This window comes from Pleurodeles waltl, chromosome 7, assembly GCF_031143425.1.
Source record: "Pleurodeles waltl isolate 20211129_DDA chromosome 7, aPleWal1.hap1.20221129, whole genome shotgun sequence".
NCBI lineage: Eukaryota > Metazoa > Chordata > Amphibia > Caudata > Salamandridae > Pleurodeles > Pleurodeles waltl.
In genome coordinates this window covers 105,063,270-105,091,005 of record NC_090446.1, presented here as the reverse complement: position 1 = coordinate 105,091,005, position 27,736 = coordinate 105,063,270, and positions in this window count along the sequence as shown.

The following is a 27,736-nucleotide window of genomic DNA, read 5'->3' as shown; positions in this document are numbered from 1 at the left end:
AGAGTGACATTCCCTCCATTCTGTACATGATAATCCTGGAAGGGGCCAATGGTGTCTCTTCATCTGGTTGTGGGCTTTTTCAAGGTAGTTTACATCTCCATCATGTTGTTACAATATACTAGTTCTCAGATGTAAGATTGTGCATTCAGAACTGACCCTCTCCTAAACAAATGGCCATCCTTTGCTCAGCCAAGAGCAGCGCCAGCTGTAAACCTGAGGGGTCTGTTAGGAATCTCACGGTCATATCACAGAATTACAATAAAAGAGGAGAGGACAACTCATAATGAACCACTGTCAAAAAATCACCAGCGACTCGTGACCAAAACATACAAACAGCAGGTCAGGTCAACTACAAATGCAAAAACTCAGGTACTGTGTGTGTCCACACCTCAGGGACACATCATCCACCTTGAGATCATAGGATCTAAGCTCGAAAGGGGAATAATGCACAAAATGAAGTAACTTACAGCATACTATTATAATACTACTGTGTACAAGGATATCCTTATCAGAGAACAAAATGACCTCTGCTTATCTGCCAAAGGAGCTTCCAATATCAACAGAGAACTCCTAGCACATTCTAAAAAAGATTGGGCCTATCTCCAAGAAACAACTAAAGAGAACATTTCTAGTACAGAAATGGCATCTAAAGCATGAGTGCTGTGCACAGAAAAGTGTGGGTGTGTGTGTTACCTGAGTTCCAGCAAAGTAAGAGAAGTTTGGGGAATCTTTATTTTGTGTCCTTGCCAGTGTGCTCACAGAGGCAATTTGCCTACATCTGGCTTGTATGTTATTGGTATTTGAAGCTTTCACTTGTCAGTCTTTAGGTCTGGCCGAGAGGCATTTTAAATATCTTGCCAGCCTCAGGTAATGCAAAAATGTATGTACAAAAAATACATGTATACATGCAAAGAGGATCTTTGGGTCAGCCTGCTTCATCCATTGGCCTGTTCAACTGTCACGCACGTGTTACTTCTGTCCACAACAGCATACAGTAGAAAGAAATGGGTAAATCCATTTCAGCCATCGCCCATGTGCTCTGAATGACAGCATTTTTCCTGATCCCATGCACACATCAACATAAAAAAGAAGTGCACTTCAGGGCAAGGCTGGTTGGTTAATAAGTAATTAATTCATATTTAATCTAATTCTTTGTACTTTTTTTACCCATCTTTATGTGTTTAAACAATGTTTTCAGTTTACAGTACTTCAAATTCGATAGTATTGTTTCTTTGTGCCAATGAGAATCATATTTTCCTTTGAATGGCATTAACACTAACAATGTGTTTCTATACTTGTTCTAAGCATATCTAGCTGCTAAGAAAGCCCCATACTGCTCAATTAAAATTATATGCAATGGTTGATATTTTTTGTTGCAAGTATATACAGCAGCAGCATGGTTTATTTTCTTTCTTCTTTTTTTCCTTCTTTTCAATTGTGTGGCATTCGCTTGCAATAAACAATGAAAATAAATAACCACTACACCAGCTTGCCAAGTCCTGAACTGTTGGCTTTGCCAATGCATGTTAAACTACTAGTTCATTTAATTACAGAATTCCGTCAGAACGACCAGCCTATCTCCCAGCCCTGGTATATGGTTTAATTATCAGCGCCAAGAATTAACTGAGTATAAGCGGTGCCCAGGGAAATTCTGTTAGCATATGGTTTAGGGTAAAGTTTAATGCTAGGCAGGAGTCTTCTCCATGGATTGGGGAATAAGGCTGCAAGGGCGAAGCCTAATGCAAATTGTTAAAAGTCAAAATGCTAAAAAGGAACTCAGGGAGGCCTAAACTGATGGGTGTGCCAAAGGGTGCGTAAACTCAGTGGTGGTTCCTTTATTGGGACGCAGCGGCATTGTCCCCCTGTTAGTTTGCAAATGTTTAATTTTTCAGTACACTGTGTTGACTTTTTTTTGCCGCTGTGCACGGCATGATGATGACCTTGACAAACGTACAGAAGGGTGAGGGGAGGGGGAGCTGCCTCTGCTCCCAGCCTGCCTGCTTGATGATTGGCAGATGCTATGCCGGGCTTCCTTGGGGTGAAGTGCACATGTCAGTTTGGACAGGTGCCTTGCTCTGACCAGCCTGACATGCGCACTTGAACCCTCGACAGGCTCTGCAATTGTACGAGCCCGGGGGATTTCTGCCACAGCCCCCAAGCGTCCAAATGAGGATTTGCAACCCCTGACCCAGCCAATCCTCGTACTGCTGGAGTCGTGGAGGTTGGGCCAGGCCTGAGGGAAGGTGAAGTCATACTTTCCATTCTATGCTCACGGCACACATGCACGACAAGTGGAACAGCCATAGTTAATTGGCAGAAAAAACAAACTCACTCAGTGCTGAGACTGGAACCATCCAGACGGTTAGTGAATGTTTTTAAACTTTGGGCCTGATTTTAAAAAGTGGCGCTGCACCCCGTGCAGAGCCACTTTTCTTGCACCCCTTAGCGCCCCCCTAATGCCACAATGTGTGTGCCATATCTAAGATAGGGCGTACCATGGCGGTAGTTAGGGAACTAGCATCAGAATTTTTTATGCTAGTTCCGGGCCTCCTTTTAACACCTGTTCTGAGCAGGTGTTAAAAGTGCCAAAAACATGATGCAAAGAAATCTCTTAGCTTTCTCTGTGCCATTTTTTTGGACCCCCTAATAGGGAACACCCCCTTTACATACATTATGCCTGGCGCAGGCATAATGTAGCGCAGAGGGTTGCAAAGTGGAGCAAACCATGCATTGCGCCACTTTGTAAATTTGGCGTAGCAATTTTGACCTTGTTAGGCCACATTAGCCTCAAAATTACTGGTGCTAATGTGGTGCAAGGAGGCGCTAGGGGCTTTTAAATCTGCCCCTTTGTGTTAAAAATATAAGCAGGTCAGGTCAGCTCTTTTTCCGCAGTCGGTGAATGGAGGCTTCAACCCCGCCCAGTAGAAGGTCTTCTTTCTTCCATTATACCGTGGAAAGCAGCCACTGTAAGCCTCGTCCTGCATTGAAGGTTCTTCTTCTCTTCCTCTCTGGTGTTGTTGACTTGAGTCTTGTATCTCGATTCTACAATGCGTTCAACATATCAGATGTAATTGGTCTTTGCCTTGCAATTGGGTAATTGTAGCAATTCTGAGGCCCATATTTATACTTTTTTAGTGCCGGATTTGTGCCGCTTTTTTGCAAAATCGCACAAACTTACAAAATACAATTGTATTTTGTACGTTTGCACTGCTTTTGCATCAAAAAATGACACAAATGCGGCGCTCAGAAAGTATAAATATGGGCCTGAATGTGTTGTTGCCATTTTAATAATTTCTGCGTCACAATGATTTGTATGCTTCTCTACTCTCAGCCAACCTGAATTGCTACTGACCAGAGAAATACTGTATTCTTTCTCTCTCTCTCTCTGACAATAGTTCCACCTTATTTTCACCTCCTTTTCTTATCCCTTCAGAGTGTTTTATGGATCCGATGCGATATGGCCATACCTTCTGCATGCATACATACCTCCACATAGCTGTTGCATGGATAGAAAGTTTGGACCCCAAGTAGTTCTAAATCTGGACCTGGTCTTTGTTTGGACATATTTCTTTGTTTTTGCTTTCATTTATCTCTTACATGGCAGACTCACAAGTTAACAGATAATAACTCCAATTATAAATATCTGTAACATATGTATAGGAGTCGCAAAAACTCTGATTGCCACTAGTCATGCCAGCAGAAGCCATACTACAGGATAGAAGAACATCACTGAAGGCAGCACACGCTAGGAGTTCAAGAAATGGAGCTGGTGCGCGCAGTGTGAAAATTAAAATAAAAATATCACTAGGATCGCATGGATGTACTACATTTGTGTTTATATTATAATTTGATTTCTGTTCTGTGGCTGATTGCGCATGTGGCGCTGGCTCTGCCTGAGTTATAAAAAGTCATTAGCAATGAATAATGCAAGTGTGGGGCCTTGTATTTCATTCCTTGCATTAGCCCAATTGATTCAATAATTATTTTCATGCAGTACTAGCTTTTGATCGTGACTCCTTTTGGCACTGCTCTAATGATCCCCTCAGCGCAAACCCCTTTTGTCTGGATTCTCAGACTACACACATCCACATAGACCCTGATCCAGAATAGATCATTTAGAGTAAATGGTCAACAAATGGTTTGCTAAGATGTGTGCAGCCCCCTCTCTGCCATGTCTTTTACTTGTGGCAACAAAAGCAAACAAACACAAATGATGGACAGAATGCGGAACCAATCAAACATTCACCCCCAGTCACAGATCTGGGTTTAATCCATCAATTCTTTTGCTCACCATGCCACCCCAGTTTGGAACCAGCCATATGCAAATCAGTCCCGACCCTGTTCCCCATGGGAACAGTCCAGCCCGAGCTGCCTTTTACTTGCAGCCTTTCACAGAACAAATCACTGAACACCACCCTGGGGCCCAGAGAGGAGGCTGTGCAGTGGTGTGCCAGCCTGCCTCTAATGCGGCTAGTAGGTGTGTTTTCCCACACTGTTGTTGGAGATAAAAAGAACATCCGAATGATGGGGAGTTGGGGGTATCATCAGTAAAGCATGAGGCTGAGTGAGTTTGATGCTAGGAGTGCCATCTGTGGGACTGGTCTTAGCCCCTGGCTAAGATTACATCTCATCCCCTAACAAGTATACCTGTAGCTAATGAAAGCCAGATCACCTGAAAGCAGACACGTCCTCCGCCAGGGAGGAAGAAAGACTTGAAAGTGCAGGGATGTGGAGCAGGCCCTAGTAGCCCTGCATGGGCGAGGAGAAAGGCTGTTATTAATGCTGGGTAATATTTCATGTAACCAACCCCATCGGCCAAAATGATGTGGAGGACAAAACATTCACAGCCAGACTTGGACAGTGCAACACAAACAAAGAATGCACTAAGGACACTTGCAAGACCACAAACACTCCTCTAGTGCCTGGTACTCAGGACCAGAGACAAGGACATTCACAACTGACCAGCATGGGCACTCATTCAGCACCTAAAAACACAGGTATGCACTGCCACTCTCAGGGGAAGGTTAACTCAGAAACATACATGTGCTAGTACACCAGGGAGCACACACACTCATCCAGCACTCAGAAACTCAGACACACACTAGCGCACTCAGGAACAAGTGCGCTCAGGAGCTCAGGCGTGCACTAGCACACCATGGAGCTTGCACACTCATCCAGCGCAGCGGCCATCGCACAGTGTAAAATTGTTGCACTGTAAAATTTCAATTTACAAACTACCCTAACTGTTGAACAATTTTAATTCAGTAACATATGGATTATTTTTCAATATTTTAAGTCTACACTCTCACAATTGCTTTATAAACCTTGATTTCTAAAATGTGCGTGATAATGCACCATTTCCCCTCTTCTTTTTCAAAATGTTACCAGACGGAGAACCCTCCGTACCTCCATTATGATGACTGGGCTCGCTCGCTTGCCACAGGGCACACAGCACAAATTTTACTCCCCACCACTTTCAAATGTCACCAGCTGCCACTGTGTTAACTAGACACCAGCTGTAGGTCATCCATCCTGACAGATGAACAGTGCACCCGCATAGGGGGTCCTGATCTTCATGAGATGTAGCAGAAAGTTTCAGAATGCAAGGTTTGGAAGGTCAATATACCGAAGGGAACAAAGTCACCAGTCATTTTTGTTAAGAAAAGCAAAACCAGTTTATGATTCAAATCACAGCATACAATATGCACAAGACATATCGTTGAAAAATCTTGTATTGTTCAGGGAGGTTTACGTTATCTTAAATGTACGGGGTGGTTCCACCACTTACAGTGATTTAAGCCAACACGTTTCACCCCATAGCAGCATTGAGCCTGAGGCTTTCTCAGGGTTGGAGTATGTTAAGGTCAACAGGGGGCAGAGTAGGAGTCAGAAATAAGTGCCAAAGTTGCTCGGCACCTACAAACACCAGCACAAATTAAGCTCTGTCATGACCTAAATATCGTCTTCCAAACATATTGGCCCATAATTTAAAAAAAGGGGCTTATCAGAGCTGATGCACCGCTTTTTAGCCCCCACCTACCACCACCTAACAACACCGTGGTTGCACCATATTTATAATATGGCACAACACAGCGGTCGTTAGCACAATAGCATCAAACTGTTTGACGCTATTGTGGTGCTTTGCTACACTAATGTAGCAAAGTGCAAGGGAGCCCATAGGTTTCTATTGGAGCATCATTTTAATGCCTGCTCTGAGCAGGCATTAAAAATGACACCAAAAATTGTGCAGTAAAAACTTTTACATTTCACTGCACCTTTTTTGTGGGCCTCCTAGCACCAGAACGCCCCCTTGCATACATTATGGCTGGTGCAGGCATAATGTAGCGCAAGGGTTTACAAAGTGGCACAATGCATGCATTGTGCCACTTTGTAAATATGGCACATGGAAAAAGCCACTTTAGCGTCCCCTTAGCATTAACAAAATGATGCTATAGTGGGGCTAAGGTGGCGCTAGGAGCTCTTAAATAGGCCTCTCCTATTCAACACCCAAAGGAGCAATATATTTGTAAAGTGTTAGACCCCTATATATGTCAGGCGATATTTTTGTTATTAATATTCTGAAATGCAACCTCTGATCGAGCAGTTGCCTATTCATTAGTAGTCTAACATGGCGCAAACGTTAGAAGTTTATGAAGCAGTGCTTATGGCACTGAACAGAGGCGGTGATGGAGCAGTGCTGAGCTCAATAGGAATCAAAGTAGTTTTGATACAGTCCTCACCATATTATCAAGCAGGGTAGAAGGGAAGGACGATTTTGATAGAAGTATAGTCCTTTGTACATCTGATGACCAGGGGCGGCTAATCCGCAGTGGCGCAGGGGCTTCGCCCCCTGGCTGAACCAGCAGATGAAAAATAAAACTATACCTTGCTATTGTTTTATTTTTCACCATTTTTCATCTGTTGCTCCGCCAGCAGAGTGTACACGGAGGGGTGGGGTTGGGCCATGGGAGGTGGGCGGGGGGAGGAGGGGAGAGTACAGTAAGTGCACATGTGAGTTTGGCACACATGCGCACTTAGGTTTCTTCTACCTGGCTGTATACACAGCTGGGCATGAAAAACAGCACAGACCCCAGGCTTGTGCCTGAGCAGCACTCTGAGCCAATCAGACCAATCCTGACGCTGCTTACATGATATGTTAGGCACGTAAGCAGGGCCAGGATTGCTGGTGAGCCTGTGCTGGTGTCCCAGCAAATGCTGGGGCACCACAGGAGGAACGAAGTGGCAGGAGACGGTGGCGGGAGACGGACAGCGCAAGGGAAACAGTAAGTGTTTTTTTTTATAAATGTCTCCCCCGTCATCTACCCCACCATCCCCCACCCCCTCCCGCCACTGCTGATGACCCAGCACAGTGGCCAAATGCCAATACAGCGACTCTCCTTCTCAGACACTTTGGCTCTGTTGATGGAATAAAAGTAGGTGAAGAATGAAAGCCAAGGCTCAGGCTGACAAGGAAAAACTCTAGAACATGGATACTCAAAGTAAGGCCCGGGGCCGCATGCGTCCTCCTTGAACTTTACATGCGGTGCCCTGGGCTAGAGGAGTACAGGGTTGCCGTTCACTCTATCGTAAATAGAGAGTCAATCGTTTATTTCAAGGTTAACTGGTGTTAAGGAAAGGAAGTAACCAGGGAGTCCTGAGCTTCACTTTAGAAGCAAGTTCACTTTTAAAGACATCTTGCAGCAAAAGTGTAAAAATATAACAGTCACTTCAAAATTCAAGAAATGTATTAAGTTACCATGCAGTCCATTTCATCTAAGTATAATTTATTATATCAGTACAGTGAGAAGTATTAATTTAAATGTGATACTTTTCAAACAAGAATTTAGAAACATAAATTTTCACCTCTACCCTGACAAATACGCCAATAGTGAATTAAACAAGCAAGTCAGATGTTATGTGCACTTTCTGAGTGATCTGGGTTCCTATTATAGATGAACAACATTATAGTTTATTAAATTAGACACAGGAGCAGATTTGTACGATGCAGACCCTGAACCTAAATTTAAGCAATTGCCCTGGATCACACAATTTGTAAAAGTGGGGACGCCAAGATAAATCCCAGGTTTTTTATAGTTTCATATTGCTCAATTCATCCACTAGATGTATATCCTTCACTTCACCTAGCAATATTTAACCGCCAGTCCTCCCAACGCCCTCGCCCGACCACCATTCCGCTGGCTTTGATGCGGCGCTCGGGCACATCACAGACCAAACTTTTTGGCCCCTGGGAAAATGTTTGTGAGTACCCATGCTCTAGAAAGACAAGCGAAAGATGCAGCAGATAGTAAAAGAAAAGGATAACACTGATCATCAACCGCTCATCACTCACCTCTGTAGGTGGCAGGAATGCCCACCTATATTTTTTCACAGTCACTCCAAGGGTCTGACCTTGTGCAGAACCACCACTGTACAACAGCTTCAGATCCTTGAAAGTGCAAGGGAAAACACTTCATGTGTCAGGCACACACTGTTTGTATTGCTGATGCACTACCTCTCTTTCAGATAGGTGACAAAGGCAACAGACCCTGAGTTTCACTCCTTCTCATGATCTCAGTTAAACATCTGCTTGCTTGAGACTCAAAACTTATAACCATGTGACACTATTTCTGAGCTGTTATCTTTACTACTAATGTACCCGGTAACTCTCCTCTCTGGCAGCTGTAGAGGAACACCTCTGCCGGATGGATCTGTGATTACACCATCTTGCAGACCAACTCCACATGAAGTTTTCTTCCACACCAGCGATCAGTTTTGTTTTCAAAGTGACCACTAACGAGTTCAAACCTCTCAAAGTCAGCAGACCTGGCCGTTTGGCCACTCTCACACTACTTTAATGTTCCACCAGGTATGGAAAAATGGCATTGATTTTAATAATAAAATCAAAATGCCCGCACCTCTGTAAAGCAAAATAGCACTGTGCAACTTGGAGCAATAGAATTGCTAAGGTTGCTCCAATCATGTCCCATTGGAGACTGATCAACCATGCTTAATTATTTTAATCAGTCTTGAAGAATTAATTAATGTGGTCAATTTCTTGAAAGGTATTTCCTGCCCAGAAAGCGAGACTTGATGTTATGTGTGCTCTCTGATTAAAAAAATACTCATTAGGCCATCTCAATACTACAGTTATCTGTCTATTGTCAACAGGGAGGGACTGGCTTTTAGGGTAGCCCAGCTGTGCCAGAAGGGCTGGACTTAGGTGTATGTGGGCATATGGTCTGGCAAGCCAGTTTGTACTGTTGATATCCCCAATAGTACCACAAACATTCCCTGCAGCAAGCACAGATGCATGCATTCTTCCACGTCTTGAGCCATAGTTACATAGTGTGTGTTTACTAGTTCAAAGCTACCCCGATTTGCAAATGTAGATCACTTTTTGGATCTCAGAATCTCTAATTGGTTCACTTTTATTTTGGTGCCCGGGCTTATTTTCTGTACCAGTCCGTCCCTGAATAAATGAATGAGTGAGTTTGTAAAGCGCAGAGATGCTCGAGGGAGTGCCCGGCACTAATGACTAGTAGTACAGAGAAAACAGTGATATTGCAGCTAATAACCAAGTTTTAAGTGTTTTTTCACCAAACTGACTCAAGCTCAGGCAAAAAAGATCAACCTTTCTAACCTGCCCAACCCTCAGGAACACAGCAAGAAATGACTGAGAAAATGCAAAACTCCAGCTGGAGAATAGTGATGCAGTGTAGTTGTCAAATACTGGGGGGGGGAGGCTGGAGCGAAAAAATTAGTGATTTGTAAAGAATTCTCTTCTATGCAGGTAACCAGTGCAATGATTGAGGAGACGTACGACGAGGGAGCCTAAGAATAAACCTGATCCAACGTCTAGCCATCAGGTATCCAGAAAGGCCCAGGTACAAAACATTAGCATAGTGCAACCTAGATGCAATGTGGACATGGTCCATCATCTTCCTAGAAGGCAAAGGATGAAGAAATAGAAGTTTCTTTGGAGCCCGAAGGTCTAGTGGCTACAATGTAGTTACAAGCCCCCTTAGAAGAACAGTCCCTCTTTGGTGACCTCTAATCAGGGTTTCGACCAGGGAGAGAAACTGACAGGACCTTGGTGGGGGGGATGGGGACATACTATATATTAATATTTGCTACCCCCAATCAAAGACCTCAGGTTTGCTACTTTTCTTGTTTCCTTATTTGACTACGGTCAAGAATGTATTTTGGGAATACCGCTGACATCCCCCCTGCATGCTTCTGGAAAACCGAAAGTACTGGCTGAGATAGAGAAGCCAAGGTGGACTGTGGTCTGTGTTCATCTGTTCAAAGGATCATCGCTCAAGTAGATTTAGCTGCTTCCAAATGGTGCTGGCAAAAGCAGGCCCTTGCTTCCTCCTGGACTGTCCTGGGTCTGCTCAGTCATCTTCTGTTGGAGAAGGGGGGGAGATGGCATCGGTTGATGTCCAAAGGAGACCGTATGACCCCCGCATCAAGGAAAGGCAACCTACATATTCAACTGGTTTCGTCTGCTGCGTTCTTTGTTGGCCACCATCAGTTCATCTTCCACCTTTTAGATGAGAATGGAGATTGTCAAGGAGTGAAAGATGTAATAACCTGGGATTGATTTCATCAAATTGGTCCCCAAAATTATTTGTGTTATTGCTCAAGTACCTGCCCAAGTAGTTGTCAACAAGCTTTTCCATCACAACTGTGTAACCACTTCACGTCTGGGGATCTATTATCTAGTGCACGTCTACATACTTTCTCTTTCTCTTCATTTCTTTCTCTTTGTTTTTTTTCTTTTCCTTTCTTTCCTTTTCCCTTTTCTTCCTTTCTTGCCTTTATTTCTTTCTTTTTCTTTCTTTCTGCGTCTTTACTCCTTTCCTTTTTTCTCTCCCATTTCTCACTTACCTTTTATATTTCTGTCACATTACTTATTTTCCCTACTTTGTTCTTTCCTCCTAATGTTTTTCTATCACCTTCTTTCCTTTCCTCTCCTTCCCCTCTTTGCTCTTTCTTTTTCTCCTGTATTCCATTCCATCTTCCTTTACTTTTGCTTCATCTCTCCTTAATTTCCGTTTATCCCTCACTCCTTCGTTCCTAATTTCCCTTCCTTCTCTTCTGTTTGGTTCCTTTATTTGTTATTTCATTTTCTTCTCAATTGCTATCTTTTCTCCTTCATTCATCCTGTACTTCAGTCTCACCTTCATTCTTTATACCCCTTCTCCTTGCTTCCTGCATTCCTTCTTTCCATTCATTCTACTGTTCCTTCCTTTCTCTTCTCCCTTCCTTTTATTCCTCTGCATTCTTGCTTGCTTTAACTCTATCCTACTTCCCCCTCCTTATGTGCCTCTATCTAGTGACTAACCATATATTAAGCACTAGCTCAGGGTGGTTTTCATTCATCAGAAGTAGCTTGCACCACTGACTCCTGTCTTGAAACCAGTGGTTTTAGCTTTTCCAAGGCTGTCTGGTCTTGGATAATTTGCTCAAAGGAATAAGAAAGCTTGACAAGAGAAATCAGTATTGAGCCATCCGGGTACCAAATTGCCTGTCGCCTGAGTGTCCTGCGTTGCTCCGTCAGTGTCTCCATCAGGAGTCGTGGATGCTGAGAACCTGTTCAAGCAGATTAGAGAAGGCAAGGCACCCGGGTGGCTGGCAATGACAGTCAAATTGCATCTGGCTGATGGCAACCATGAGGTAGTTAATTTGTGCAGGAGGGTCCCACAGCTCAACTGGGACTCTTTTAGCACTAGAGTAACAGAAAACAAAGACAAGGGCTCTGATCTCCAGTAACCTTTGCCACCCTGCTCTATTTATTCCACCTAATGCTTTTCTCAAATAAAAAGCAAAGGCTGAAATAAATGAAGCCGGATGGAGATAGTCCAGGGAGTGTAGTAAAACTGTCAGCAGCTCACTTCTCATCTCATACCACAGTTCTCATGGTGACTGTGTAAAATAAAATGAATCAGTCAAGCCATGCTTTATATGATGCCAGGGAATTCGTTATATTTATGATCTCTCGTTAAGGATAATGGCAGCTTCCCTGAAGTGCTACAAACAGCCCTGGCACAGACAATAATTGTGCAAGTCTTTTTTAGACACAGAACCAGTGCATCACTTGGGATGGGGTGAAATATCCCTGACATATAGAACAAGAGGCGTAGTTATCATTAGTGCAGCGGGTGCAGTAGCACTAATACCAAGGAGTTTAAATGACCCCCCTGAGGGGTTATTGTGCTTTTACCAGCTGAGTATCCAATCGCACATCCATCAATTGATTACAAAGTTTAGTCAATATATCAGAATAAACAGCGTCTATAAAACTATGGTCCTGTTGGGTGCGCATGTTCTACTATTAACTCCAGTGGGGTGGTAGTTCTTTAAAGGATGCTTAGGAGAAGATATATCTGTCAGACAATAATTTGCTAATGATATTATGGAAGAATGCAAGTAGGCAGAGCTTGGCAATATAATCATGATTTTTTTTATTACTTCCATTGGACAGGGTCCAGTTGGGAGCCGGGATTTAAAGACTTAGGGGGTTATTACAACTTTGGAGGAGGTGTTAATCCGTCCCAAAAGTGAAGGTAAAGTGACGGATATACCACCAGCCGTATTACGAGTTCCATAGGATATAATGGACTCGTAATACGGCTGGTGGTATATCCGTCACTTTACCGTCACTTTTGGGACGGATTAACACCTCCTCCAAAGTTGTAATAACCCCCTTAATTTTATCCTGAACAAAATCTTGGTTCACAGGACAGAAACACCAAAGCTTTTGAGGGGTATCCAAAGGTGGAGGTAAAGTGGTCCCATGCCAGAGGCATCTGGAGGAGCAGAGGTGGCTAGAAACCTCTTAGGGGTGTCAGTAGGTTTTTCCAGACCTACGTGTGGGTTATATCTACTTGTGTTAGACGTTTTATATGTGGATGGCCACAAAGATTTGGCCCTCTAAAATATTTTTTATTCCATGAAGCTCAGGGGCGAGCCAATGAGCTGTAGTTTCTAAATCTCAAGTATTCAACTTTTAAAGAAACAGCACGCCTTATCTGAATTTAGGAAACAAATCAAGACCTATTTGTTCTAGTTTCTACCTCTCTATCTGTCTTATGTTGAGTGCTCAGATGCCCTTTTGGGGTCTTTAATACTTTAAAAATATAAAATGGAGATGATCAAATGCACTCCTGTCCGAGCCCAACCATCCTGACTTGGAACATCATCTGCAGGTTCTACCGGTCTGTCCATGCACCTCCCCATCTCTAAAGGTACCCAGACATCCCCATTGGGGCTTGACCGTTGTACAGCACTCGGTTGCTAGCCAGCTAGGTTCATGCTTTAGAAATACCAAAATACATTTGCCTACATACATAAAAGGCATTTATCCAATTGTATGGATGTCAATTAGGGATAGCCAAGTGAGTAGCTACTACCCCTGGTTTTCTCTTTGGACACTTAGCTCTGTCCCTGCTTCCTTTGAAATGTGTGCCATGAAGGCCTCAGCAAGAATAGAACACAACTGGGCGCTAAAGCCCTCCTGATTTCAGGGGACTCAACTATGCATTAATTTTGCACTCAAGATTATCAACACTGGCATAACTAATTTTTGGTTGCCAAATTACCCTGTGATCACAGGACGGTCCCTGCAGAATGGCAGTTACTGGGGACATTCGTTTTACAGCACTGATGGTTGTTTGTCAGCATGTTGACCACTAATCTATACTGCAAAACTTTTGTGGTCAGAATATAGAACAATGAAAAACATTTTGAAGGTTAACTTAGAGGGGCGTATATAAGAGCCCCTAGCTCCATCTAATGAGACATTTAGCATCAAAAAAAAATTACGCTATTGTGGCGATAGAAGGCCAAAAATGCTGCACGATATTCACAAAGTAGCACAATGCATGCATTGTGCCACTTTGTAACCCCTTGTGCCACATTATACCTGCGCCACATATCCCTGTTAAGGTGGGCAAAAAAATGGCACAAAGAAATCCAAAAGATTTCTTTGCGCCATTTTTTTGGGCATTTTTAACGCCTGCACAAAGCAGGCATTACAAGGAGGGTCCCATTGTTTTCAATGGGCCTCTAGGTGCTTTGCAATTTTTTTTACGCTAGTACCGTATCGCCATGTTGCGACATATGTTAAATATGGCGCACACATGGCGGCGTTAGGGACGCTAAGGGTCACAGGAAAAGTGGCGCTACATATGATGCAGGGCCACTTTTCTTAAATATGCCCCATAGTTTTTAGATTTACTAATTTAATGTTCATCTATGCACCTTGAAGATATACACATAAATAAAATACATGTATGTGGAGTTAAGTATCGTGAACCTCTACTTGCCTGCATATACATCCTATCACTTTTGTTGCCGATATTCATGCTGCGATATTTTGTAGAACGATATTTCGGAGTCAATATTCCTGTATCATGCTCCTTAGATTTCCCTAGGTACTTCACCAGTTCTTGACTACTCCATAAGTATTGCACCAGTCCGAATCAGAATTCCCAAATTACCCATGTACAGATGTTACCCGCAGAAAGGAGAAATCTGAAATACTCAGACTGAGGGTTTGCCCATCCCTTCTAATGTGTGGAGCTTCCACCCCTTGCACTTACCCTAGACAGAGCACCAAATATGAGGCTATTAATGGACCTTAGCAGGAGTTACCACTACCTCAGTGAGGTTAGAGCTGGAAAGGGAGATTCACTGAAGGCTTGGGAGTCCGGTCCATTCTGGTGTGGGGCTGCTTGCCCTGTGACTCTGGAACTAGGGGTGCTGGAAGTGCTACAGCACCCCCATAAAACCTTAACGCAGTTTAAATGAGAAACAAACTTGTGAAGTGTTTTTGTCTGTTGCAGCATTTAATCTATGCACAAAAACAAGTTGTTAAACGTCAGGCAACATTTTACACATTATTTCTAATTATTTTATCCTGGAATTCTGAATTGCAATTTCCTTTTTCTCTCTGCAAAGTGAGCCCAGTGTGAAAGGAGACGGTCCACATCCTGACAACAGTTTTAGTTACACACATTACAAACCCTGCTTGCTTCACACGCCTTGAGGTGGGCTTACTCATTTGTTTTTGCAACACAGCACAGCAAAAGTGGTGTAACGTAGGCCCCTGCACCCCCTACGGGGCCTACGGGGCCTTGGGTCCCCCAACTCTCAGGGGGTCCCCAAACCCTTCAGGGGGAACTACAATTCAGCGGAAGGACTATGTAAATCTGTGGGATGTAAGAGATCAGAGCTCAACCAACCAATTGCACAGCAACCAATTTTTTTGCACCGCGTTGCGCACTAAGGAAAGTGCAGCGCAGAGACGTATCTATGAAGACTGGCCTGCTGATGCTTCGTCTCTGCGCTGGTGTTAAGGCTCCTAGCAAGACGCACAGGCGAGTTTGCCCTGTTCAGCATCTAATTGTACTGGAAGCATACCTTTCCAGTACAGATTCCTGCACCTACACAAGCACAGAAGGATGGGAAGAAGTGGAAGTTTGGGCACCAGCACTTATCATTTTACTGATTAAGCACTACTGGGTCCATTCGTTCTGTCTACGGGACCACTTTATGGAAGCCGACTCCAAGCCGATGTATGCACCACCTCTATATTCCGTGCACTTTAAAGCATACGCTTCCAGTACAAAGTCCTATGTCTAGACAAACGCAGAGGAAGCAACAGAACTGAAGGTTTAGCAACCGACTCATGCCAGTGCCATTGGTTCTGTCTACTCGAGACACGCTATTGACCTGATTCCAAGCTGACACGTGAGTTGTCTCTTTTCTCCTCCCCTTTAAAGCTGCACTTGAGGCTCACTTTCTGCCGCAACAAATTTACTATCTCAAACCTCCCACCCCTTTCTGCCCCCTAAATCCCTCCTTATGTAAAGATATCAAATGTATATATATATATATATATATGGTCTCCTAAGGATTAGTTGCCTGGCATCAAACTCACAATATCTAACATGTCTACTCCCTAAATTGCATCCACCTTATGCATCGTGGTGTGGTTGCTAGGGACCGTCTTACTTGCCAGAATTGCTCTCCTCGTGTAAGTAAATAACATTTTAAAATGGAGCTTGCTTTCCCTCCTAATGTAAAGATGCAGATCCTAATTGTTTGTGTACTGTCTCTCAATAAAAGCCATTATGAGCATTGAATTATCTCGAAAATGTTAATTTATGTGTTTTAAATAAGCCACTCAAGCTTATTACTACGATTTTTCAGAAGCATCTTCCTAAAACGAGCACTGGCAAAGCCAATAGGTCGCACTTATGCAAGAGCTATTGGCTTTGCCAATGTGTTTTAGCCATGTTGTACACCAGTGTGGCTGATTTTCAGCATAGCTAAAAGTTATTGGCATGGAAGAGAGTGGCATGGAGTGTTGCAGAGTGGAATGGCGAAGACAATAGTAAAGTGTTGTAGAGTGGCATAGAATGTCATGTATTGGAGTGGCATAGAGTGGAGTCACATAGAGTTCCGTACAGTGGAGTAGAGTAGAGTGGTCTGAGATAGAGTGTCTTGGTATAGTGTTGCAGTGGTTTCGAGTGCAATGGCTTAGAGTGAAGCAGCATAGAATTCAGTGGTGTATACATGCAATGTCATAGATTAGAGTGTTGCATAGTAGATTACAGTTATGCAGAGTACAGTAATGCAGAGTGCAGTGCTGCAGAGAGCAGCACTGCAGAATGCAGCAGTGCATCATAAAGTGGCACAGAGTACAGTGGCCTCTAATGGTGCAGAGTAGGATGGTGCACAGTAGAATATAGTTCCATAGAGTGCACTGTCAAGGAGTACAGTGCTGCAGAACGCTGTGGCATAGATTGCAGTGGTATAGAGTGCATTGGCAGAGAAAGCAGTAGTGCAGTGTAGAGTGGCATAAAGCTTAGTCGGGTAGAGTGCAGTGTTGCTTAGTAGAGTGTGAGTGTCGTAGAGTGGCATCAAATAGAGTGGTGTAGAGTGCAGTGGCATTGAGTACCATGGTGCAGAGTAGAGTGCAATGGAGTAGAGTGCAGTGGAGTGAAGTAGAGTGGAGTGGTGTAGAGCGCATTGGCATAGAGTGTTGCAGAGTGCAGTGATGGAGCATGCTGGGAGGTAGATTGCAGTGACATAGAATTCAGCTGCGTACAATGCAGTGCCATAGAATGCAATGGTGTAGATTAGGGTTGTGCAAAGTGTAGTGGTGCAGAGTAGAATAGCAGAGTGCAGTGACATAGAGTGGTGCAGAGTGGAGTGGCCTAGAGTGCAGTGGCATGGAGTGATGCAGAGTTCAGTGGTGGAGACTGCAGTGTTGATTGGTGCTAAACAGTGCGGTGGTGTAGAGTAGATTGTTTCAGAGTACAGTGAAGTGGCGTAGAGTAGATTGTTTCAGGGTAGAGTGAAGTGGCATAGAGTGCTGTGGTGCAGGGCAGAGTGCAGTGGCATAGAATGTAATGGCACCGATTAAAGTGGTGTAGACTGTAACGGTGTAGATAAAGGTAGTGTAGAGTGAAGTGGTGCAGAGTAGATTAGAGTGGCTTGAAGTGGATTGGCATTGATTGCAGCGGGGTAGAGTTGCGTGTTACTGAGTAAAGTGCTGCACTGGCATAGAGTGCATTGGCAAAGAGTGGTGTAGAATCTTTTTGATTGTCTCCTAGATGTCTTTAGCAAACCAGACAGCTGGGCTGTCTGCAAGGCTTCCAGCTAACAAAGCATTTTCCTTTCAGTAATTACTATTGATTTAAAACAATGCATCAGACATAATTCATCCATGTGACTTTCTGCTTAACAGAAAGTAAGTAAAGAAATGCTCACTGAAAGCCCAATCAACATTGGGCCCCTCAGAAGAGATTGCCAACAAGGATGCATTCTGTGTTATATATTAACCATGTCATTACTGGTGGATGTGGTTGCCACTTTGGAGGTGTCATCTGACTCCACTGGTCATAGTCTAAACTGATTGGAAAAGGAGCCCTTTAAGTGTGTGCCAGGTATGATATTGCACATAGCACCATTTACGGCTGTGCGCAAATAACCCCAATATGGCTGGGCATGAAACAGATTCCATAAAACGAGGATACATACTAGGGACAGATTGTATACACCAGTTCCATTAATTCCTATATGTGTCCATGAAATACGTTGTGGGATTTCGACTTGACTGACTCCTCGAAACATAAACTGTTGATGTATTTTGGGCCCTAATGCTTCTGGGCCACTTCAAGACCTTACAAAAGGTGAAATGACCTAATGATTAAATATAAATAATAAAAAATCAACATATGACCAAAACTGGTACTATGGACACCCAGGTGTTACTGTTATTCTCAGTGCGTAGCCAAACAAGGGATGAGTACCCGCATGCCATCTGTGCACCAACCACAGTACTCAAAAAGCATCCCTTAAGGGTCTCAAAAAAGTGCAGATCATCCCAAAGGATCACTGTGTGTGCCATGTCTGTAGCAGTGCCTGTTAGACTAATATCTGCTGTGCCTAGAATAAGTCTCAAGAGCTTTGACTTCGACCATCCGTGTTATCACCCATACATCAGTGAAGGGCAGTTACTTTACTCTAGTATGGGAGAGGTCCCTCCTGTAGCACAACTGTCCTCTCCTAACAAGGTGCCTAAAAAGACAAAGCGCCAGCCTAAGTTAAGTGAAGAGATCTCACAGAGAGCGCTACCAAGGGGCCAGGAACTAACCAGCTCAGGTGTGGCAAAAATCCAGTTGAGCTGTCCTTCTCTTTTAGAATGGCTTAGAATGGGAGGATTACAGTCACGTGTTATTGAATAAGGAAAGGGGATGCAAAATAGTACATATTGTGTTGTCAATTATTTGGTCAATATAATTGTCAATCTTATGTTTTGCGTTGATGCTCATGTTATGGACAATTGTCAATAAGCCCAGGGTTTTTAAGCAAACAGAGACCAGTACCCATGCTAGGAGTAATGTAAAATAAAAATATACTTTTGTGACAATTATTGGTCTACTCAGTGACTAATTAAGGTTTTCACTGTGGCGAACCTAGGTACGATATTGCAGCATATGCCGGGCACTGGAGTGCAATCCGTGACAAACATTAGAGTAAAGTGTTCCATGTGTTAAAGTGCTGTGTGGCAGACATCACAGTGAACGGTATGCCAGGCATTAGAGAGCATTGTATGGCAATCATTAGAGTTTAGTGTCTGACACACATTAGAATTCACTGTGCCAGGCATTAAATTGCAGTGTGTGACAGGTCTTAGATGCCATTGTAATTTAGAGATTAGAGTGCACAGTATGCCAGCCTTTAAAGTGCACTTTACCATATTTAGGGTGCACCAGTGTCACTGGAACTAGGGGTGCTGGAGGTGCTCAACACCCTTAGAAAACATTAAAGTAGTTTAAACAAGAAGCAAACAAATGTGCAGTGTTTGATACTCCTCACAAGTCCCTTAGTATCGTGTTTCATCATCGGATCTCATCGTGACCCCTAAAAATCAGGCTGGATGCAGCCATTTTTCGGTGACCACTTTATGATATTGTGGAATGGGGAGTAACAAAATAAAAATACCCTGTGATAACCCCATTGTCCCTTTATTATCGGGTATCTTAGGTAAGGTTAAAAAATATAAATTCGAGGTGTCTATAGGGAAATTAGTATCCTCATGCCTCTCTTGTCAACATGTTTCAGCCTCAATTGCCCCCTGAGGGTCTTAGGCTTTCATCAGGACGCTCCGAAAACACCCCATTAACCACTATCCCGTAGTCCTGTCCCTAATGTTTTTGGAAGAACAGGGACAGAACATATGTATTATCATAAAGGCTTACTTTGTCTCATGAATCGAGTATGTATTAGTGCCCTAAATGTAACTGGCTATTTGCCTCCTTTTTTCAGGAGGCGGGACCAACATGTCCCTGTAGTCAAATCTACACCAAGGGTGCCATCTCACTGATTAACCTACTAGCTACAAGCGGGAAGACAGTGGGACATGAGCAGGTATCATCAGGTGGAGGGGGGCAAGGTAGGATGTCAGGTATTGATCTGTTTGAGTGATGGGAAATAGGACCTCCTCTATGTAAGTATAAAGTGGGCTAGAGATTAAGTTACCAGAGAGCTCCATATCACCGGGAACCTGTCTCCCATCCTTTTCTTTTAAGAATGAACGCAAGATTGTGGTGGTTATAGTCTTGGTTTGTCTTGATGACTTGAAGGGATCTACAAAGCAGCCAGATGTCAAAGTAATGCCTGGGCAGCATTCTTGGTGCCTAGGAGACATACGCCCTCATTCTAACTCTGGCGGGCGGCGGTTGCCGCCCGCCAGACGGGAAGCGCCATTTGGCCGCCATGCGGCCAAAATACCACTTCCCGCATTCTAACATTCCCGCTGGGCCGGCGGGAATGAGGGCCGCAACACAGGAGGCGGCGGTGTTGCGGCGGTGCGACGGGTGCAGTTGCACCCGTCGCGCTTTTCACTGTCTGCTAAGCAGACAGTGAAAAGCCGCCCTGGGCCCTGTTAGAGGACCCCTGCACTGCCCATGCCAGTGGCATGGGCAGTGCAGGGGCCCCCAGGGGCCCCAGGACACCCGTTCCCGCCAGCCTCTTCCTGGCGGTGAAAACCGCCAGAAACAGGCTGGCGGGAAGGGGGTCAGAATCCCCAAGGCAGCGCTGCTTGCAGCGCTGCCCTGGCGGATTCGCCCAGTCGGGGGTAAACCGGCGGGAAACCACCGGCCCCGGTTTTCTGACTGCGGCTTTACCGCCGCGGTCAGAATGGGCTAGGAAGCACCGCCAGCCTGTTGGCGGTGCTTCCGTCATCCGCGGCCCTGGCGGTCTTTGACCGCCAGGGTCGGAATGACCCCCATAGGGTCTTATTAGAACCCTAAGCATGACTGTGCAGAAGGTATGAGTGAATGAGAATGATTGCATGCAAATACCACAAATATACATTCTGTACCACAAAATATAATACCACAAAAAGTGCCTCCCAGTGCCACAATATCCTGTGGTGGGTGTTTAGCATCTCTAAAGGTCATCTTTAAAAGTGAACATGTTTTAAAGATTGTGTTATTCAGGGCACAGTCTACACTGTAGCTCCTTCCTCCAGCCCCCTCCCCATGCAAACAAGTGCTGACTTTGGGATAACCATCTTTGTGTAGACAGCGTTAAAATTATATTTAAATGTTTTTCTTTTGCATTTTTTGCTATAAGTTTATGTTTCAAAGTGAAAAAATACCCGATTTTAATATTTTTTCAGATTTATTTTGTATCTTTATTGGCAACAAAATACTAGCTGGGCAGTTAAAATAATTATCAGGTGGCAACCCGCACTGGCATTTCCACTCAGTTCATAGGCCCATATTTATGGAAAGTTAGCGTCGCCTTAGGATCTTTTATTTTGGCACTAAAGCGGCGTTAACATAACTCCATATTTATATTTTGATGCTAGACCTATCAGACCAGATGTTAAAGTGCAGGAAGGCCCATTTCCATGGGGAAACCCCATGGAATGGGCACATAGTTGCCCACCCAAACCCCCAGCATTACCACCACCAACACCACAGGGACACTACAGGAAGAGGGAGCACATCTCAGGTATGTTGCAGGTAAGTGTATGAGTATGTGTGCGGTATGCCACTGGGGGCCCCTTACATGGGGCCCCCTGCGTGGCACTGGTTATATTGGGCTTGCCCTGGGGACACTGGTCCCCTGTGGTGGGCATTGGGGTAGTGGTAATGACTCCTGTCTATACTTAGACAGGAGTCATTATTTGGCTGCTTGTGCATAAAAAAATGAAGCTAGGCTGGTTAGCTGTATATTTTTTGCCGCTAATCAGCCTACCATCATTTTTGGCCCACTAGCACCATTTCCCCTAATGCCATCCCTCATCGGCTAGCGTCTTTTTTTGAGACGCTAGCCATTTCTTATGCCATTGTGTGTAATTTCTTAAATTTGGCGCACGGATTGCGTTAAGGAATGGCGTTAACTTACGTTAAAAATAATGACGCACAGCTGTGCTAGCGCAGTTGTGCACCATTTTTCATAAATATGGGCCATAGTCTCTCTTCACAAGAGGTCTCCTTTCTGGCCCGCTCAAGACATCCTAGTCACTCATTCTAAAGGGCTGAGGGTACTATCTCATCAGGGAGTCAAAGGGCGCTCAAAGTCAATTTTCCTCAATCTGGAATGTGGCGACTCTTTAGCCATGTTCTTATCAGAAGCGATTGGTGGATGTTCCAGACATGGATCGTGCTAGAAGGTACGACCTTGGACGCAAGTTACCCCTATCTTTATTTGTGGTATACTCTGGGCACCTGGAATTATGAGATCCTGCAGCTACGTTGTTTTTCGCACAAATGTGGATTTGCCGCATTTGCATGTAATTTGCAGATTTTAACAAAAATAAAATTGTAACTCAAACGTTACTTTAAAAAAACAGTGACTGTTGTTGACATGCAGTTGACTGGTCATCTTTCATTGGTTTATTGTGGCCAGTGGGTGTTAAAATGGCACTAATGAGATGAAACCTTTGCTAATGCTGTGTTAACATGGGTAAAGAATGACGACATATTGAAATGAATACTGTCCCAAAATGTGCTGCATTACGCCGCATAATTTATAATTTCTTGCCGTATAATTTCGTACTCTTTTGCCGCATAATTCCAGTGGCTCTGGGTATTCTGTAGGGTAAATGGAACTGCCCCAAATGGTTACTTTCTCTTGAGAACACAGTTTAAATCTACGGAAGTAATATGCATTATGTCTTGTCGCCTTCACAGCCAACTCGGATTTTCAGGAATGTACGGTGATCCTGCGGATTAGCCGACAGGAGCCCCCGACGAGCCTTCATCCCTCCTACATCCTACAGTCGTCTTGTCGCGGGCTCGGGTCCAGTTGGACGTTCAGAGATAAGTCACATAACTCGAAGGCGGCGGTGCTGGCAGAAGGCGCTAGCAGACTGATGAGATGGGAACAAGGCGCGCTTCCAGGGCTTGATGATGGAAAGTCGGGCACCGTGAACTCCCTCGCAAACTGCGATAAACCGAAAAAAACAGGCTGAGAGGGTCTTGCTTCCTGAAATTTGTTGAATAAATTGGTCGATTTAATAACGTGTACCGACAATAGGCCTCTATGCTGAAGTTTGCTACAAAAATAGGCCGGTCAGTTGCACCTCGCCAAAAAACTGGCCTGTCTGTGCTGGCGTGTTTATTTATTCGGCGTTTGGTTAAGTACAAGTTGTCTTCTGGGGATAACGTTAGCACATTGAGTAGGATGGTTGTCTGCTAACATTCAGGGACAGCCACGACGCTGAGAGCTCCTGAAACAACACTTCCACTGCTGAAAAAGTGGGCGGGGAAATAAAAGGACGGGACTCAGCCACCCACCACTCCCGACGGGGTGGTCGCCACTGTGCAGTTTTCGGACCACCAGCCTCGTAATCAGGCCCTTAGTTTTTATAAACTCTTTCATCTCGACTTAACACATGGTCCATGCATCACTTCATGTTTGAAATGCCCCTTCTAAAACAAAATATTCCCCCAAACTTATCTGCTGCCCCTTTGAGCAAGGTCAGCACTATAGCAAATACCTTAAATAAGTGTCTAGTGAATAATTAGGGCCAGGCTGGTAGTGTGCTGCTGTGGGTGCATGGCGTAGAGCAGTGCCACAGGGGCTAGTTCAGGTCAGAAAGTTGATGTGATTGTGCCGATGTGGGCAGCATGGTGTTCAGAGGGACAGTATGGTGCTAGACAGTGATAGTGTAGTGTGTTGCTAGGTGGACGTTGTCTGCTTTAATATAGAAATGGGTTGCTGTATGAACAAAGTGGTACGGTGGTGGTGGTGGTAGTTTGTTGCTGAGAGGTGACTGTTGCATTTCTGGTGGTGAAGTGCTGCAGTACTAGTGCAGTGTTGAGGGTGGTAAATCAGTGAAGAATATTTTTGGATGGTAGTGCAGTAGCTTCGGGAGGCAGAGTGCTAGTGCAGTAGTGGAGTTAATAGTGTCATTGGTTGCTAGCAACACCGTGTGTTGCATTAGTGCTGTGGGCAGGTATGTGTTGCTGGGCTTTAGTGGGGAGGTAGTTGTGTGGCAGTTTGGCAAGAGGGCTGTACTGATGTGTGGTGCTAGGCTGTGCTAATGCCTTCAAAGGAGAACAGTTCAGTGCAGCTGAGGTGTGAGCCTGTTTTGAAAGTTTGTAGTGATGCAGTCTGCAGTAGAAGCATGATGGTGGGCATATTACTATAGAATGCATAGCAGCTGCAGCTCTATGGTTCATAGCGCACAGTTGTGGATGTTAGTGCAGTAGGGAAAATTCTTAGCATTCCGGTGTTGGATGCTACAGTGGTACTGCAAGTGCTAGTACAGTGCTAGGAGGTAGTATGTAGTGATATAGGACTACTTGTGCTGCTGTTAGGGTGGTGGTCTTACTTAACCCATTTGTAGTGCTTTTTCTGACTTTGGGATGGAAGTGCTGCACAGGCAGTGACAATTCAATACTTGGTGGGTGCTACTGTGTCATGCTGTTTTACTGTGCAGTAAGGACGTGTAATTGATAGTCTGATGGGGTAGGGTGGCAGTGTAGTGGTAGGGGGAAGTGGTTGGATTTTTATGCAACAATAGATGGCAAGAGTAATAGGGTTGTGGTGAGGGGTGGTAGTATTGTACTTTTTGTAGGGGATTTATGTGCAAAGGTATTGTGGTGCTGTTAGATGGAAGCACAATTATGTTGATATGATTGTGTAGTAGTGTGGGTGTTGTTATGAGGGTTTGGGGTGGTAGTCCACCAGTGCGGGTGTTACTTTATTGCTGGTCATTTGTACTTGAGGAGGTACCAGTATTTGGCAGGGCTAATGAATGTATTGGATCTGAGCTGCAGTTATGCACAGTGATCTTGTGGTGTGATGGTATTGTATTGCTTTAGTGGGTAAAACAATGAAGTCGTTGGTGGTCTCTGTGTCTTGGTGATACCGAGTCATTTATTTACTTATTTATGATAATGCATTTATCCAAGGCACTTTACAAGAGAAGAAATAGCAAATGGTACAACACAAGTTAAAGCCAATAGATATCTCCAGGGGCGGCTCCTCCGTCAGAGCGAAGGAGAGTCGCCCCACACTAGCAGCAGCAAAAGCTGCAACCTTTAGAAACAAAAAACAATAAACATTGTTTATTGTCATTTTGTTTCTAAAGAGGTGGGGCCCAGGGGGTGACGAGCACTCCCCTCAGTGCGTATGTATGTTTGGCCGGCCGTCTCAGGCCGGCCAAACGTACATGCGCACAAGGGCTGTCTCCAACCCAGCACTGTGGTGGTGAGTTGGAGAGAGTCTGCACAGGCTCCCAGTCTGCGCTGGAGCACCCAGCCGGGACACTCCAGCCAATCATGATGCTGCTTTGAGCAGCTTCATGATTGGTGCAGGGCCTGGGAGCCTGTGCTTGGAGTGCAACGGTGGCGACAAGAGAGCAGCGCGGCAACGAGGTAAGTGCTTTTTTTAAATATATACATTTGTTTGGCCTCTCCCCCACCCCCCACCCCGCCACCATGCCGAGTTGACAGCCGCAACTGGATATCTCTATAGGTACAACAAGATGGCGTTCACTCCTATATAGTCGACAAATGTTTCTTTAGAAGTTTCCTGAAAAACTAAAAAGTAGGATCAGATTAATAGATATCTGGAGGCTAGTCCAAAGATAAGGAGAGCGAATAGTGAAGGAATAAAAGTGTGAAAATGCACACAGAGATCAGGAATATAAGAACCAGAATAAAGGGAAAAGAATAAAGGAAACGAGATGGGATAGAGAGAAATAAATAAGTAGGTAAAGTGGAGTAACTGAGTTGAGGTACTAAAAAACTATAAAAATGTTATTAAATACTTGTGTATTTAAATGTAATGAAATAGTTGTGTGTTATTTAATATTTTATGACAAATTGTGTTTTATTGTGTCTTGTACTTTTATGGCCTAGTGCCGAAATAAAGTGTGTATTGATTGATTGATTGATTGGTAATTAAAGGAGCTGAGACCGATAAGGAGAAATGTGAGAATGATTGTCAAGAGAAAAGAGAAGACAGATGAAGTGGTTTTGGATAGACTGAAGGGGATCTGAGGAAATATTTTGGAAAGTTACCATAAATGGCAAGGGACAATATTTAATGGAAGAAGAAAACTAACCCTGAAGCAGCAGTTTGACTCAGAAGAAGGGCAGAAAAGATTTAATTTTTGCAGAGATTAAGAAGGTACAAGTGACAGTACTTAACAAAGAAAGTTGTAGATGAATCAAAGATGATTCCATGGAAATGGAAGTAGGGAAAAAATAAATAAAAGCAGGGGTAATTAAAGCGCTGCGAGGCAGGAAAACAGGAAATGCCTGATCTCTTTGGTTTGAGGTTTAGGAAACGGAGTGACATCCAGTTTTCAATGGCAGACTGTGATCAGTCTCATAGTAAAAGGAGTCAGTGAAAATGGAAAATGGAAAATGGAACTGAGAGTCGTGAACTTTGTGAACTTACAATAAAGGAAAATATGACAGATTCTAAAAGAATAGTATACAAAGAAAAGAGTAGTGAACCAAGAACAGAACCTAAGGGAACGGCATAGAGAATAGTATAGGAGCACACGCAATGCTACTCCAGGCTAAAGCAATGGAGAAACCATAAGAATGTAGCCAATTATGACCAGTGCAAGAAACTCTAAGATTAGATAGAGATTGAATGAGTTGAGAGAGACCCACTGTGTCGAAAGCAGCAGAGTGTTTGAGGAGAATCAAATATTTTTTATTGTGTCGACCATGAAGTAGAGTGTTGGAGGAGCAAAGTAGTGCAGACTCAGTGAAAATGACCACAGTGAAACCAGACTGAAGGGGAGAGATACGATTAGTAGCCCGGGAGAAAATAAAGTTCTGAGGAAAGACAATGCAATCCAGTATCTTAAAAAAGGAAAAGGAAAGGAGGCAGAGAAATAGACCAAAAGTTAGAGAGATCCTTAGGCTTCAAGTGCAGATGTTTAAAGTAAAGGAAGAACAAAAGCAAACTTGAAGGAAGAAGGAAAGAAGGTTGAGTTGAGACTGGATAACACCTAAGCAATTGATACACAGTTTCCACCAGAAAAGTAGGTAAATGGTCAGTGGATGATGCAGTAGGTATTGCCACAGGTGTCATTGAAAACATGTTTTAAATGGAGTTGCAGATGCTTTGAGGTTGTAGCTTGGCAGGACACAATCCTTGATCTCTGCACACCTGTTCCATTATGCAAAGCCCTATTGTTAAATCACTAATCACCTTAATAGGTTGCTCTCTTCTGCCATAGCACCCTCCATATTCAAGCAGACCACATACTTCCACCTCTCTTTTCATCTACCTATTCATTAAAGAGAAGACTGGCAATCATCAACTCTCTCGCTTCTGCAATGTTCTGCTTTTGATAATGCCAACTCTAATTTTCACCCTGAAACAGTGTGGTTGTAGCCCTACATTACATCTTATTATTCTTGAAGGGTGGCAGTGTCACAGTCTTGATATTATTTAATCTCTCAGATGCCTTTGAGCCCGTGAGCCAAGAAAAGCTGATCCATGGTCTCCATGAAGTGGGTGTCAGAGCTTTTGCATTGGCCAGGTTTGAATCATTTTAATCTGCTAGACCTCATGAGGTGTCCCTTCCTCTACTTCTGTTCTGCTTATCACACACTTACCTGTAGGTCCCTCACATTTCAACCCTCCACCAGACGCTCTTTAGTACTTGTGTAGCCTCATTAAAACTTTTAAGTTCACTTTGTACACAGATGTGGATGACACTCGGCTT